The sequence below is a fragment of the Lolium perenne genome, chromosome 7 (genome assembly GCF_019359855.2).
Source record: "Lolium perenne isolate Kyuss_39 chromosome 7, Kyuss_2.0, whole genome shotgun sequence".
Lineage (NCBI taxonomy): Eukaryota > Viridiplantae > Streptophyta > Magnoliopsida > Poales > Poaceae > Lolium > Lolium perenne.
In genome coordinates this window covers 311,599,002-311,609,648 of record NC_067250.2, presented here as the reverse complement: position 1 = coordinate 311,609,648, position 10,647 = coordinate 311,599,002, and the positions used below count along the sequence as shown (strand labels likewise).

At 53.2% G+C, this 10,647-nt stretch overlaps 1 long non-coding RNA gene across 1 annotated transcript; it reads left to right on the top strand.

Annotated features, from left to right (window-relative positions):
* Positions 1 to 4,286: 4,286 nt before the first annotated feature.
* LOC127313936 (uncharacterized) lies at positions 4,287 to 4,850 on the top strand. Its single transcript, XR_007859250.1, has 2 exons — positions 4,287 to 4,368; positions 4,517 to 4,850. It is a non-coding gene; the product is annotated as an uncharacterized lncRNA (long non-coding RNA).
* Positions 4,851 to 10,647: the final 5,797 nt, after the last annotated feature.

The window sequence follows — 10,647 nt, the reverse complement described above, 5'->3', positions numbered from 1 at the left end:
CCCTCCCTGGCCGCGCGGCCCTATGGTGGCGGCGCGTCGTGGCCCCACTTCGTATGCTCTTCGGTCTTCTGGAAGCTCCGTGGAAAAATAGGACCCTGAGCGTTGATTTCGTCCAATTCCGAGAATATTTCCTTTGTAGGATTTCTGAAACCAAAAACAGCAGAAAACAACAACTGGCTCTTCGGCATCTCGTCAATAGGTTAGTACCGGAAAATGCATAATAATGACATAAAGTGTGTATAAAACATGTGAGTATCATCATAAAAGTAGCATGGAACATAAGAAATTATAGATACGTTTGAGACGTATCACTTGTCGCGGGAAGCTTTTTCTTCGCCTTCGCCGCCGCCTTCTCCTCCTCCTTCTGCTCCTTCTCCGCGTAGAAGGCCGCCGTGGTGGCGACGTCTTCGGGGAAGCGGCGCGCCCATTCAAGGCGAAGCGCCTCGTCGTGCTCGGCGATGAGCAGGCGCTGCTCCAGCTCCCGCTGTCGGCGCTGCTCCTCCCGCGTGATCATCGGCGGCGGCGGCGCGAGCATCTCCGCCCGCTCCCGCGTGAACACGTCGTGGAAGTTCATCGCGCGGCGGGAGCGGCCCAGCCGCCACGCGACGGCGTCGTACGCCCGCGCCGCCTCGTGCGCCATGTCGAACGTGCCGAGGCGGATCCGTTCCTCGCCCGAACGGATTTCCGCGTCGAATCGGCCGCTCGGCTGCGTCCGAACGCCGTGGTAGCCGGACGGGGGGCGGCGGCGCGAAGGCATCTTCGCGCGTGGGCGGAGGTGACGACGGCGGAACAGCCGGAGGCGGAGCGGCGCGGGAGGGAGAGAGGCGGGGAGAGAGACGGACGGAGACGAAGACGCGTGGGAGAGAGATGGCAGTTGGCAGTTCGCGCGTGTCGTGTTTATAGCGCGCGCGGCAGCGCGCGCGGCAGATATCCCGCGCGGGATAGCGCGAAAGCGCGCGGGCGGCAAAAAAATTAGCGCGCATGCCGTTTTCCCGCCTCCGCTGGAGCAGCGCGGCAGCGCCCGCGCGCGGCAAACCGGCGGTTTTTTTGCCGCGCGGAGCTTTTAGCGCATCTGTTGGAGATGCTCTTAAGAGTAATGGCGCCCAAGATCCGAAGGTGGCTGAAGCTATTGCAAACTTACGCACGCACGCAGAGGTGACGTTCCAAGCTAATACAAGAGGAATGATCCATCTCGCGCCTGCTGAATGCAATGATCCACACACGGCATGCACACTACCGCTCCTATGTAAAACATGCATCAGCGGTTATCCATGTATATTAAACGCTAGCTCTTTGCTTGCCGCTCCTATGTAAACTTGGAGGCGCATGGTGAAGATGCAAAACCATAAGGGCATCTCCATCCACATTTCCTAAAGCGTCCTCCAAGCGTCCCAAAGGGATTTGGGAGGTGTTGGACAAAATTTCATTCCTAGCCGCGTGCATCAAAGCCTCCTTCTGCCCGACGCAGCCCAATACAGTGTCAGGTGGCCTGAGCCCATCCCCGTTCCACAGGGGACGCTCCAAACGCGCCGGACACAACGAAAACCGAGGCAAGGAGACGCGGGGTCGTCGTGTCAGCGACACGTAAAAATTCGACCCCCTCTCCCGCAACATCACGTCTCTCCCGCGACATCACGACTCTCCCGCCGCGCATTTCTGCCCTGGCAACATATTTCACCGCCTATCCCGCCGTCGCTACTCTGTCCCTCCTGCCGCCGCTACCCTCTCCCATCCATGGCGCCGCCGACATGCCCCAAAAAAATGGTCAAGAAAGAGGCCACCAAGCCGCTGGACAATGAGACGAAAGGGTCGAAGGCACCCTTCGCGAATCCGTGGAGGGCGTCGGCTGCAAAGAAGAAACCAGAAGGCTGGACCGATGAAAGGTGGGACCAAGACTACCTGCGCCGCAAGCTATCGACGACGGAGCGGAGGGGGCGGCGGGCGGTGTAGCTGGAGAAGAAGTCGGTGGCGACACGTGCGCACCAGCACGCGCTGGCCGCGTGTATCGCAGCCAGCAACGCGAGCCCATGGAGTACGTTGGCGCGAGCGTACATTCCGGGAGTGTTGTCCCCGTCAACATCCGGCGTCTACAACGACGGCCCCTATGCCACTCCCGGGTGCGTCACACCGAACTTGTCGCCGCGGCACGACGATACGCTGCCACATGGCGGCTTCAACCCCAACGCCGTGTTCTACTCCCCGGCGTACGTCCAAGCGCCCCAGCGCGAGCCAGGCCCCGGTACGGACGACGCCCCGTTTACTGGCCATAGGGGCCCGCTCGAATTCGAGGGCGCCGGTGGTGAGTAGGTGGAGGGGGTGGAGGATGACGACAATGACGAAGAGGGCCACGACGAAGAGGACGACGAGGACGAGGGTGTCGCGGAGGATGCAGAGGATCTCGTGGAGGTTGACGCGGTCGGCGTGAGGAAGAAGAGGAAGAAGAAGGCCTTGGGCACACGAGGCCCCAAGTGGACAGTTCTGGAGGATGAATGTCTCTGCTAGTCGTGGTCGATGGCGAGCCATGACTTCATCATCGGCGCCAACCTAAAGTACGGGAAGTATTGGGCGAGGATCAAGACGGAGTTCGATAAGCGCAAGCTAGTCCACAAGGGTTGCCGCAAAGTGACAATGAAGAGGAGCCAATAGGCAATGTCGACGCGCTGGGCCATCATCCAGGCGTCGGTGAACATGTTCCATGGGTACCATAACGAGGTCGAGACCAGAGGCGACAGCGGCGCAAACGTCAGCGACGTGGTACGCCTCTTTCTAAGAAAAATTTTAGCGCCTAGTTTTTTATCACGATCTGATTCCGCTTCCTCTGATTAGTTCGACAAGGCCATGTTGATCTACCGGAAGCACTCGAAAGGGAATAAGTCTTTCGCGCTGATGCATTGCTATAGCAAGCTCAAAATGAACGAGAAATGACGGGCAACGAGTCATTCGTTGTCGAAGGGAAATATGCCATTGATCTGGATACGCCGCTCGAACATCGGCAGGACACCCTATCGGCAACAAGGCTGCCAAGACCGCCTTGGCCGAAGAAGTGTCGACCGAGAAGATGCAGGTGTCGATCACACAGTGCCTCGTCGAGGTCTCCTCCACCATGCTCTCCCGCGACAAAAGGACCGACGAAAGGTGGCCGGCGCTGCCCAAGAGGCAAGAGGAGAAGATGGAGCTCAAGAAACGCAAGGAGGACATGTCCCTGCTGACCGCGTCGACGGCTGGATTGTCTCCCCAGATGCGGGCTGCACACAACTTCTACAAAGGCATGATCCTCGACGACATTGAAGCCAATATCGGCGGCCGAGGAAGTGGCAGCAACCCCACCCACGGAGCAAGAGCCGACACCAGCAGATGCATCTACGACAATGTCTGCTAGTACACCTACTGACGTGGGCATTACCCTTCGGGTAACCGACATTGCCCTATCCTGTATTGACTAATTGGAGGCCCATGAAGACACCTGGAGGGAAGATGGGCCACCTGGACGGCGCACCAGAGAAATCCTTGACGAGCAAGACAAGGAAGCAGCCGAACAAGGAAATATTAGATCCAAAACAACTGTAAACCTAGTCGTGCTCGGTTAGACCTCTTGAGACCTGGTCTCCTATATAAAGGCTAGGAGAGGGGCTGCCGAGGGACAGAATCAATCATAGCAAACGTAGCCACCAGAAAATCTAGAGCTAGGTCGCCGTAACACTTAGCCTCTCGACGAGATATCAGCTGAACTATTCGGCACCCCATTGTAGCCCATTATCATCATAATCAAGAACAGACAGGCAGGACGTAAGGGTTTTACCTCATCGAGGGCCCCGAACCTGGGTAAATCGCTCTCCCCGCTTGTCTGTGAACCGATGTCTCGTGTCAGCTTGCAGGATTCCGCTAACCCTAAGCTCCAAACGGAGGGCATTGCCGAGGAGTACCCTCGACAATTGGCGCCGTCTGTGGGAACCCTGTCGGCACAAGATCGGACATCGGCGGAGCCCGTCATGTCATCAGCAGCTTCATCAACACCATCATCGTCTCATCTGGGAAGCCCGATTCGTTTCGGCTCCTATGAATTCACCCCGCACGGCGATTCGTCTCGCTCGACCTTCTCCGATCTGCAAGGCAACATGGAGATGACCTTCGGGAGCGTCCACTACAACGTCAACTCGAAAGGAATCCTTCGGCTGCTGGAGTCACCCATCTCCAGATCGACGAGCCCAAGCGCGTCGTCATCACTCGACCTTTCGGCTGGCCTAACAAGCCCATCGAGTTCGCCTACGCCTTCGACTCCCCGTTCGGCTATCTTCGCGTGGTGGATGGATCAACATTCATGATGACACCTGGGACAAATCCTCAAGCCACAATCATGATGATGGGCAGGTATGAATTTGGACAGCTCTTCTACTACTTATTTTACAGGAGAAAGAATTGTCTGTATTGTGTTCAGTATTAGATCCTTCCGAGCAATGTTATACTACTCATTGAGACATTTATTGACATGGTTGCCTTGCTTATTGATACCTAACAGGTATGTGGGGTTGAAGATGATTGGGGATCGGCACAGCAGAAGGCTAGTGAACAACACATCATCATAACCAACACACTCCCAATGCTTCTGAAATCCAATAACAACAAGTATTTCAGTGACATCGTACAAAGTGCGCCGTATTGCTCTTCCATACATCCAGTGCATAACATACTGCCACTGCTACCTTTTTGTTAGTGATACAAAACGTGTAGGGGTAATAATGATCTGTATATACTACTGTACAGTGATAAGCATGAATGAGGAAAGGAAATCACGAGTTGCCTAGTTATTACGTTTTTGCAAAGCGAATGGTACAGGACAGGCGATTGCTGCATTTGCTGATTAGTTATTGACAGTATACGAGGATGGCCGGATATGATACGCATACAACTGTGCTTGATAGTGTATTGGTGATGGGATGCTGCTGTTGTTTAACCTGAATAATGCGTTTTCCCAACCTTGGGCTGCCAAATTCATAACTTTCTGGATAGAGAGACGTGCATCAAACCTGGCATGCAGTCTACTATCAAGATTCAGTGGATTTTACTTAAGCTTGGTTGCTCTTAGTTCATTTATGCTTGTAACTTTCAACTGCTTAATCTAGAACCTTTTGGGTAGGGAACCATCAGGCGTGTCATTTCAGGCTTTCTAAGATATCATGCACTTTTTGGTGAGGTTCTTTTCTGTTTATGGTTGAGAAAAATACCTTATGTTTGTACTTCGTAGCCGTGTCAGTCCAAGTTCAACAAACACCTCTGACCTTTTTCTCTTTTCTGAGAAGATCAGATAGCTCTGATTTTGTTTTTTTGAGTAACAGCCCGCTACTTTAGTGATTCAACACACGAAAAGGAATACAAGGAGCTAGTGTCAGGTGGAGCTTGAAACCACACATACCGCCCAGGAGCTCAGGAGGTAGCAAAAACCTAGCTAGGCTTTGGAGCTTCAGTGCCCGAACTTCTTAGCATCGAACATTCTCGGCCTTCAGGCTCTGTACCATATTTAGGCAATCCAAAGCGTCTTCGTGACATGGCTGAGTAAGTTGATCCATGAAGAAATGGAGCAGTCCTAACTGTCATCAATATTTGCAACTTTGGACTCTTGAGACAACAAACAGCCGTGTGCATCGTTATGTAGAGACTGAATGTAATTGCTTCTTAAAGTAATAAAGCATCCTTTATCGAAAAAAAAAACTGTCATCAATAGGGCCGCAACGGCCATTCAAGCCGACGAGACGGCGCCCCTGCTGCACCCATCCCGCAATGCCGCGTGAGCACGGAATAGAAGCAAGCAAGCCTCCTGCGCTACAAAAAAAACCACTCCGCGGGGAAGTTCTCCAGGTCCCTCTCCACTAGCTGCCGCACTTCCGACTGTAGGGACTCCAGGTGCATGAGTGCATCCATGACAACTTCCTTCGTGTGCAAAACCTCACCAAAACCTCATCAAGGACATGTTTGGTTGGTAACACTGGGTTTTCTCGTATGCCTGGAAACGAAAAACGGACGTTTGGATACCTACGAAAGAAAGATTCCCTGCACCACACAAAGTTTGAAGGACCCGTGGAAAAGCTATTATTTTCGAAAATTCCACCGATCTATTAATAATCATCAACTGTAGTACAAAGATGTCTAAAAGTAATAAAAATTACAAATAGGTCATTGGACCACCTAGCGACGACTACAGACACTAGCACGAGCCGAAGGCGCGCCGCCGTCCTCGCCCCTCCATCACAAGAGTCAAGCAAAGCTTTCCGTAGTAGAGCTTGTTGTAGTAGGCAGACGGGAAGTCGTCGTGCTAAGGCCCCAAAGGACCAACGTACCGGAGCAGCAACCATCGCCAATGATGACAACCTTAGATCGGAAGAGACTGGCCTGAAACCACACAATCGAACACGAAAGACGACCGGATCACGGGAGATCCGCCGGACACACAACTCCACACGCCCTCTGACGACGCTAGATGCACCACCGAAGCGAGGATAGGACGGGGACAACCTTATTCTGACATCAGGAAGTAGCCGCCACCTCACCATCCCGAAGAAGTCACCGAGAACAAAATAAACAAAGAAGTGAAACCTTCCCGCCGGCAAGAGGCCGTGGTCCGCCACACCTCCAAGCACCCAAGGCCACCGGAGGCAGAGCGGACCGGCAGCATCACTGACGAGAGGGACGAAACCCTAGATGGGTTTTTCAGCCGCCTCCTGATCGCTTGTGTCTTGTTTCCCGTACCCTTTCAATACCGTTAAAGTGCCTCCATCCATGACCCATGGAAAAGTTGTATGTGGAGGAACACTCGATTCGGTTGTTTCTTGTGATGTAGCATCGTCTTGCGCTCGTTGGGGCAAAAATGTGCCGCGTTGATGCGAGGGAGGGATGGCGGGAGGCCGCGCACGCTGGGAAAAATACGGCGGGAGTAATTCGCTCACCTCCCTACAATATTCCCCCCTATTTACACCTCACCGCCCAAAGCCGCGCCACCAGTTCCCCTTTCGAGCTCTCCTTCCATAGCTGTTTGCCGGATACCAAGGTAAGGGACGGACTCTTCTCAAGCCGGTGGACCTCCGCCGCGGAAGTTCTCCCTCCTACGCCTGGTCAACATGTCATCGTCTTCCTCCGCCGGGTCCGACTGCCAGATCACTGTGAGTACAACTGTTTAGTTCTTGCTTCGATTTGTAAGCCGAGAGTGCGTTCCTAAGATTTCGAGTGGGCGTTATTTCATCGAACACCTATATTTGCATTCTTCTAAGCTACGCCGTCCATGTATAAGCGCGATAGTTGGTACGAGGATTGGTTCTACAAATGTGTACAACTTCTCCTTGTATCAGCTATGCATTTATACATGGCATCATCTATGGAAGATTAGTACTGTCTTTTGTTCAAACTGTGTGCCCACAAGGTGTTTGGTACTTCAAGGAAGCTTCTTAGCATGCTTGCTTGCTTACCATTGTCAATGATGTTCTCCTGAGAGCTTGTAAGTGTGAAACTAGTAGCTTACTTACCATTGTTCTTGTACTTTGCTACTTTAATTGTCTGTATAGGACGCGATCTCCCCTATCTATTGGCGAACTCTATGATGTTGGCTCAGCCACTCCGGTACATCCCGGTGCATGATAGGTAATGCCCTATTAGGAAGAACATGATGATATGGCATGCCGCAACACTCCGGTACACCTTCCCGCTGCCGTCTCAGCCACTTTGGTACACCTTTCTACTGAACTGGGTGTGAGAAGTGGCCAGTGATAGCAGACGTCACTTGGCAGTGGTGAGCAACGGTGTGGTTGAACCGGTGAGGCTGTGGCGGCTGGCGAGTGGGGGTCTGTGGGAGATGGGGAACTGGAGGAGAGGCAGTGTGGGCTCCTGGTAGTCTAGGGTTACTTCCACCGCTCTCAACTTCGGTTTGGCCTCAGGTGGGCTTTCTAAATTTAATTTGTTAATGGACTCCTCGGGATACTCGGGTGCCAAGACTACATGCTAGAAATTCTTGAAATAATTCGGGAATTCGAAACACCTTTCCGAATGGGTGCTCGGTTTTTTCGGGATAGAGATATACTGGTTAGGATTTTATGCCCGGAGTGATTTGTAAGTCTTGTGTCATGAGGGGTTTTGGCGTTTTCCTTTAGAAACATACGCCTTCTTGTACAACTTTTTTTCTGTTGAAGTGCGCCTTGCGCTCACAACATAGTTGGATCGATGAATAGCAACAAAGCGACAACAAAAAAAAAAAAGAGCCAACACAGTAGGGTTTTGCACTTTTCACGGATTTTAGGGTGCAGGCCGGGCCAAGTTGCACCGGACTTTTATTAGGACGGGCCCAGAGCAAGGTTCACCCCCCATTGCTGCCGACCTACCCGACCGTGAAATATGCCCCCTACTTGGGTTTGTGTCAGCTCCGCTCCCCGTAGCTTGGGGTGACAGGCCCGCGCTACCGGTACCCAGCTACCTGCGAGAGATGAAAAATATCTCCTTTTAACTTGGTCGTCAACGCTGCCAATTACCGGTATGGGACTAAATAATTTCGCATGCATCATAAAGTACCCTGCGTCGCCCGCCCCTTCCGAACAGAGGAGCACCATCCTTCTCCAGCCGGCACCTCCTGGTACACCTACACGGACGTGGCGCGGCGAGGCATGTGCACGCGCGCATGCACCAACCGGGGGCCAAGCAAGCTAGATATGGCACGGCATGGGCGCCGGATTGTGGCGTTGGCAGCTGGAAGCTTAGGGCATCTCCAGCGGCGTGACGCAAATAGACGATGAATGACCGTTTTCGTCCGCCGTAATCGGAAATGCGTCTGGAACCTGCTCCAGCGGCGCGATGCAAAATGACCGGGCCGTCCGCGGAGACGCAAACCTGGCCCAAATATGCGCCAGGTTTGCGTCTTCGCCGATGCTCGGCGGTCGCTTTGAGCGTCCTCCATTTCTTACCCGGTCCCGCATGTTAGGGACAGCGAAATCGACCGCTTCGATTTGCTTCTTGTTCCCCTTCTTTCCTGCCCTAGTGCCGCCCCCACCCCTAGCGCCGCCGTCCGGCCATAGCGCCGCAGTAGTCGCCGTCGGCTCCGTTCTTGCCACGCGGGAGAGCAGGAGCGTACTCCGCCGCGTACCTGCCGGCTGTTTTCGGGTGCAACGCTCCCGGTTGCGCCGCCCTTCCGCGCCGCCAACGACCTGTTCGGTCAATTGCGTAGGTAGGTTTCTTACTCGTGTTTTCGGCGCTATCGTGCGCGGCCATTGATCCGCAGTTTGTACCCACGCAGATGGACATGTGGCAGATGTTGGACAAGTTCCGCGCGGAGGTCGTCGACTCCTCTTCCGACGAGGAGTCCGATGAGTTGACGCAGACTTTGGCAACAACTGGGGAGTCCGATGAGTCGACGCAGACTTTGGCCTCCATGATCCACGAGTTCACCTCTAAACCGGGGCCGCAGCACCGGGGATCTGTGAAGGGCCACGCCAAAAACCTGCCGCGCAACAGAGTGGAAGGGCAGGCCCGCCTCCACAAGGACTAATTCCACCTCACTGATCCGATCTTCCCGGAAAAAATGTTCCGGCACCGATACAGGATGTCAAGGGACCTGTTCTTGGTCATCCTACGGGGTGTCAGAAACTACGACCCCTACTTCCAATGCAGGCGCGATGCAACAGGTGCGTTAGGCTTCACCTCCTACCAAAAATGCTCCGCGGCTATTCGCATGCTCTCATATGGAATGGCTGCGGATATATTCGATGAGTATCTTCGAATGGGTGAGAGCACCTGTCTTGAGGCTATGTACAGGTTTTGCCGAGCCGTGATTGCCGTGTTCGGAGAGTATTACTGTAGGGAGCCAACTGTTGAGGATACAAGACGCCTCATGTCTATCAACGAGTCTAGAGGCTTCCCAGGAATGATTGGCAGCATAGATTGCATACACTGGCAGTAGAAAAACTGTCCATTTGGATGGCAGGGTGCGTACAACGGGCATGAGGAGGGAAGAACTGTCATTCTTGAAGCTGTCATATCTCAAGATTTATGGATTTGGCATTCATTTTTTGGCATGGCCGGTTCCAACAATGACATCTATGTGTTGCACCGATCACCGGTTTTCAACCGGCTCATGCAAGGCAAAGCTCCCCGGGTGAGCTATGAGATCAATGGAAATGCATATGATAAGCCATATTATCTTGCTGATGGCATCTACCCTGACTGGGCCACATTGGTGAAGACTGTCCGTAATCCAAACTCCGAGAAGACGAGGAGGTTTGCCAAGATGCAAGAGGCTTGCAGGAAAGATGTGGAGCGCGGATTTGGTGTGCTTCAAGCTTGGTGGGCAATTGTCCGTCACCCGGCAAGAACATGGTCGCTGAAGACCATGCATGAGGTGATGACATGCTGCGTGATCATGCACAACATGATCGTTGAGAACGAGCATCCTGATGGCCGCAATGAGAACCACTGGAAATTCCAAGGTGAGCTGCCACTTCCCGGAGCTTCATCTTTGCAGGAATATCTACATATGAATGTAGAAGTCACTAACGAGAACGTCTGCAAACAGCTGCAGACGGATCTGATTGAGCATCAGTGGACATTGGCTGGCCATGAAGATCATGCCTAGAGAAATACTATTTTATTTTCATGTCGACTTTTAAAAATTTAAATGTA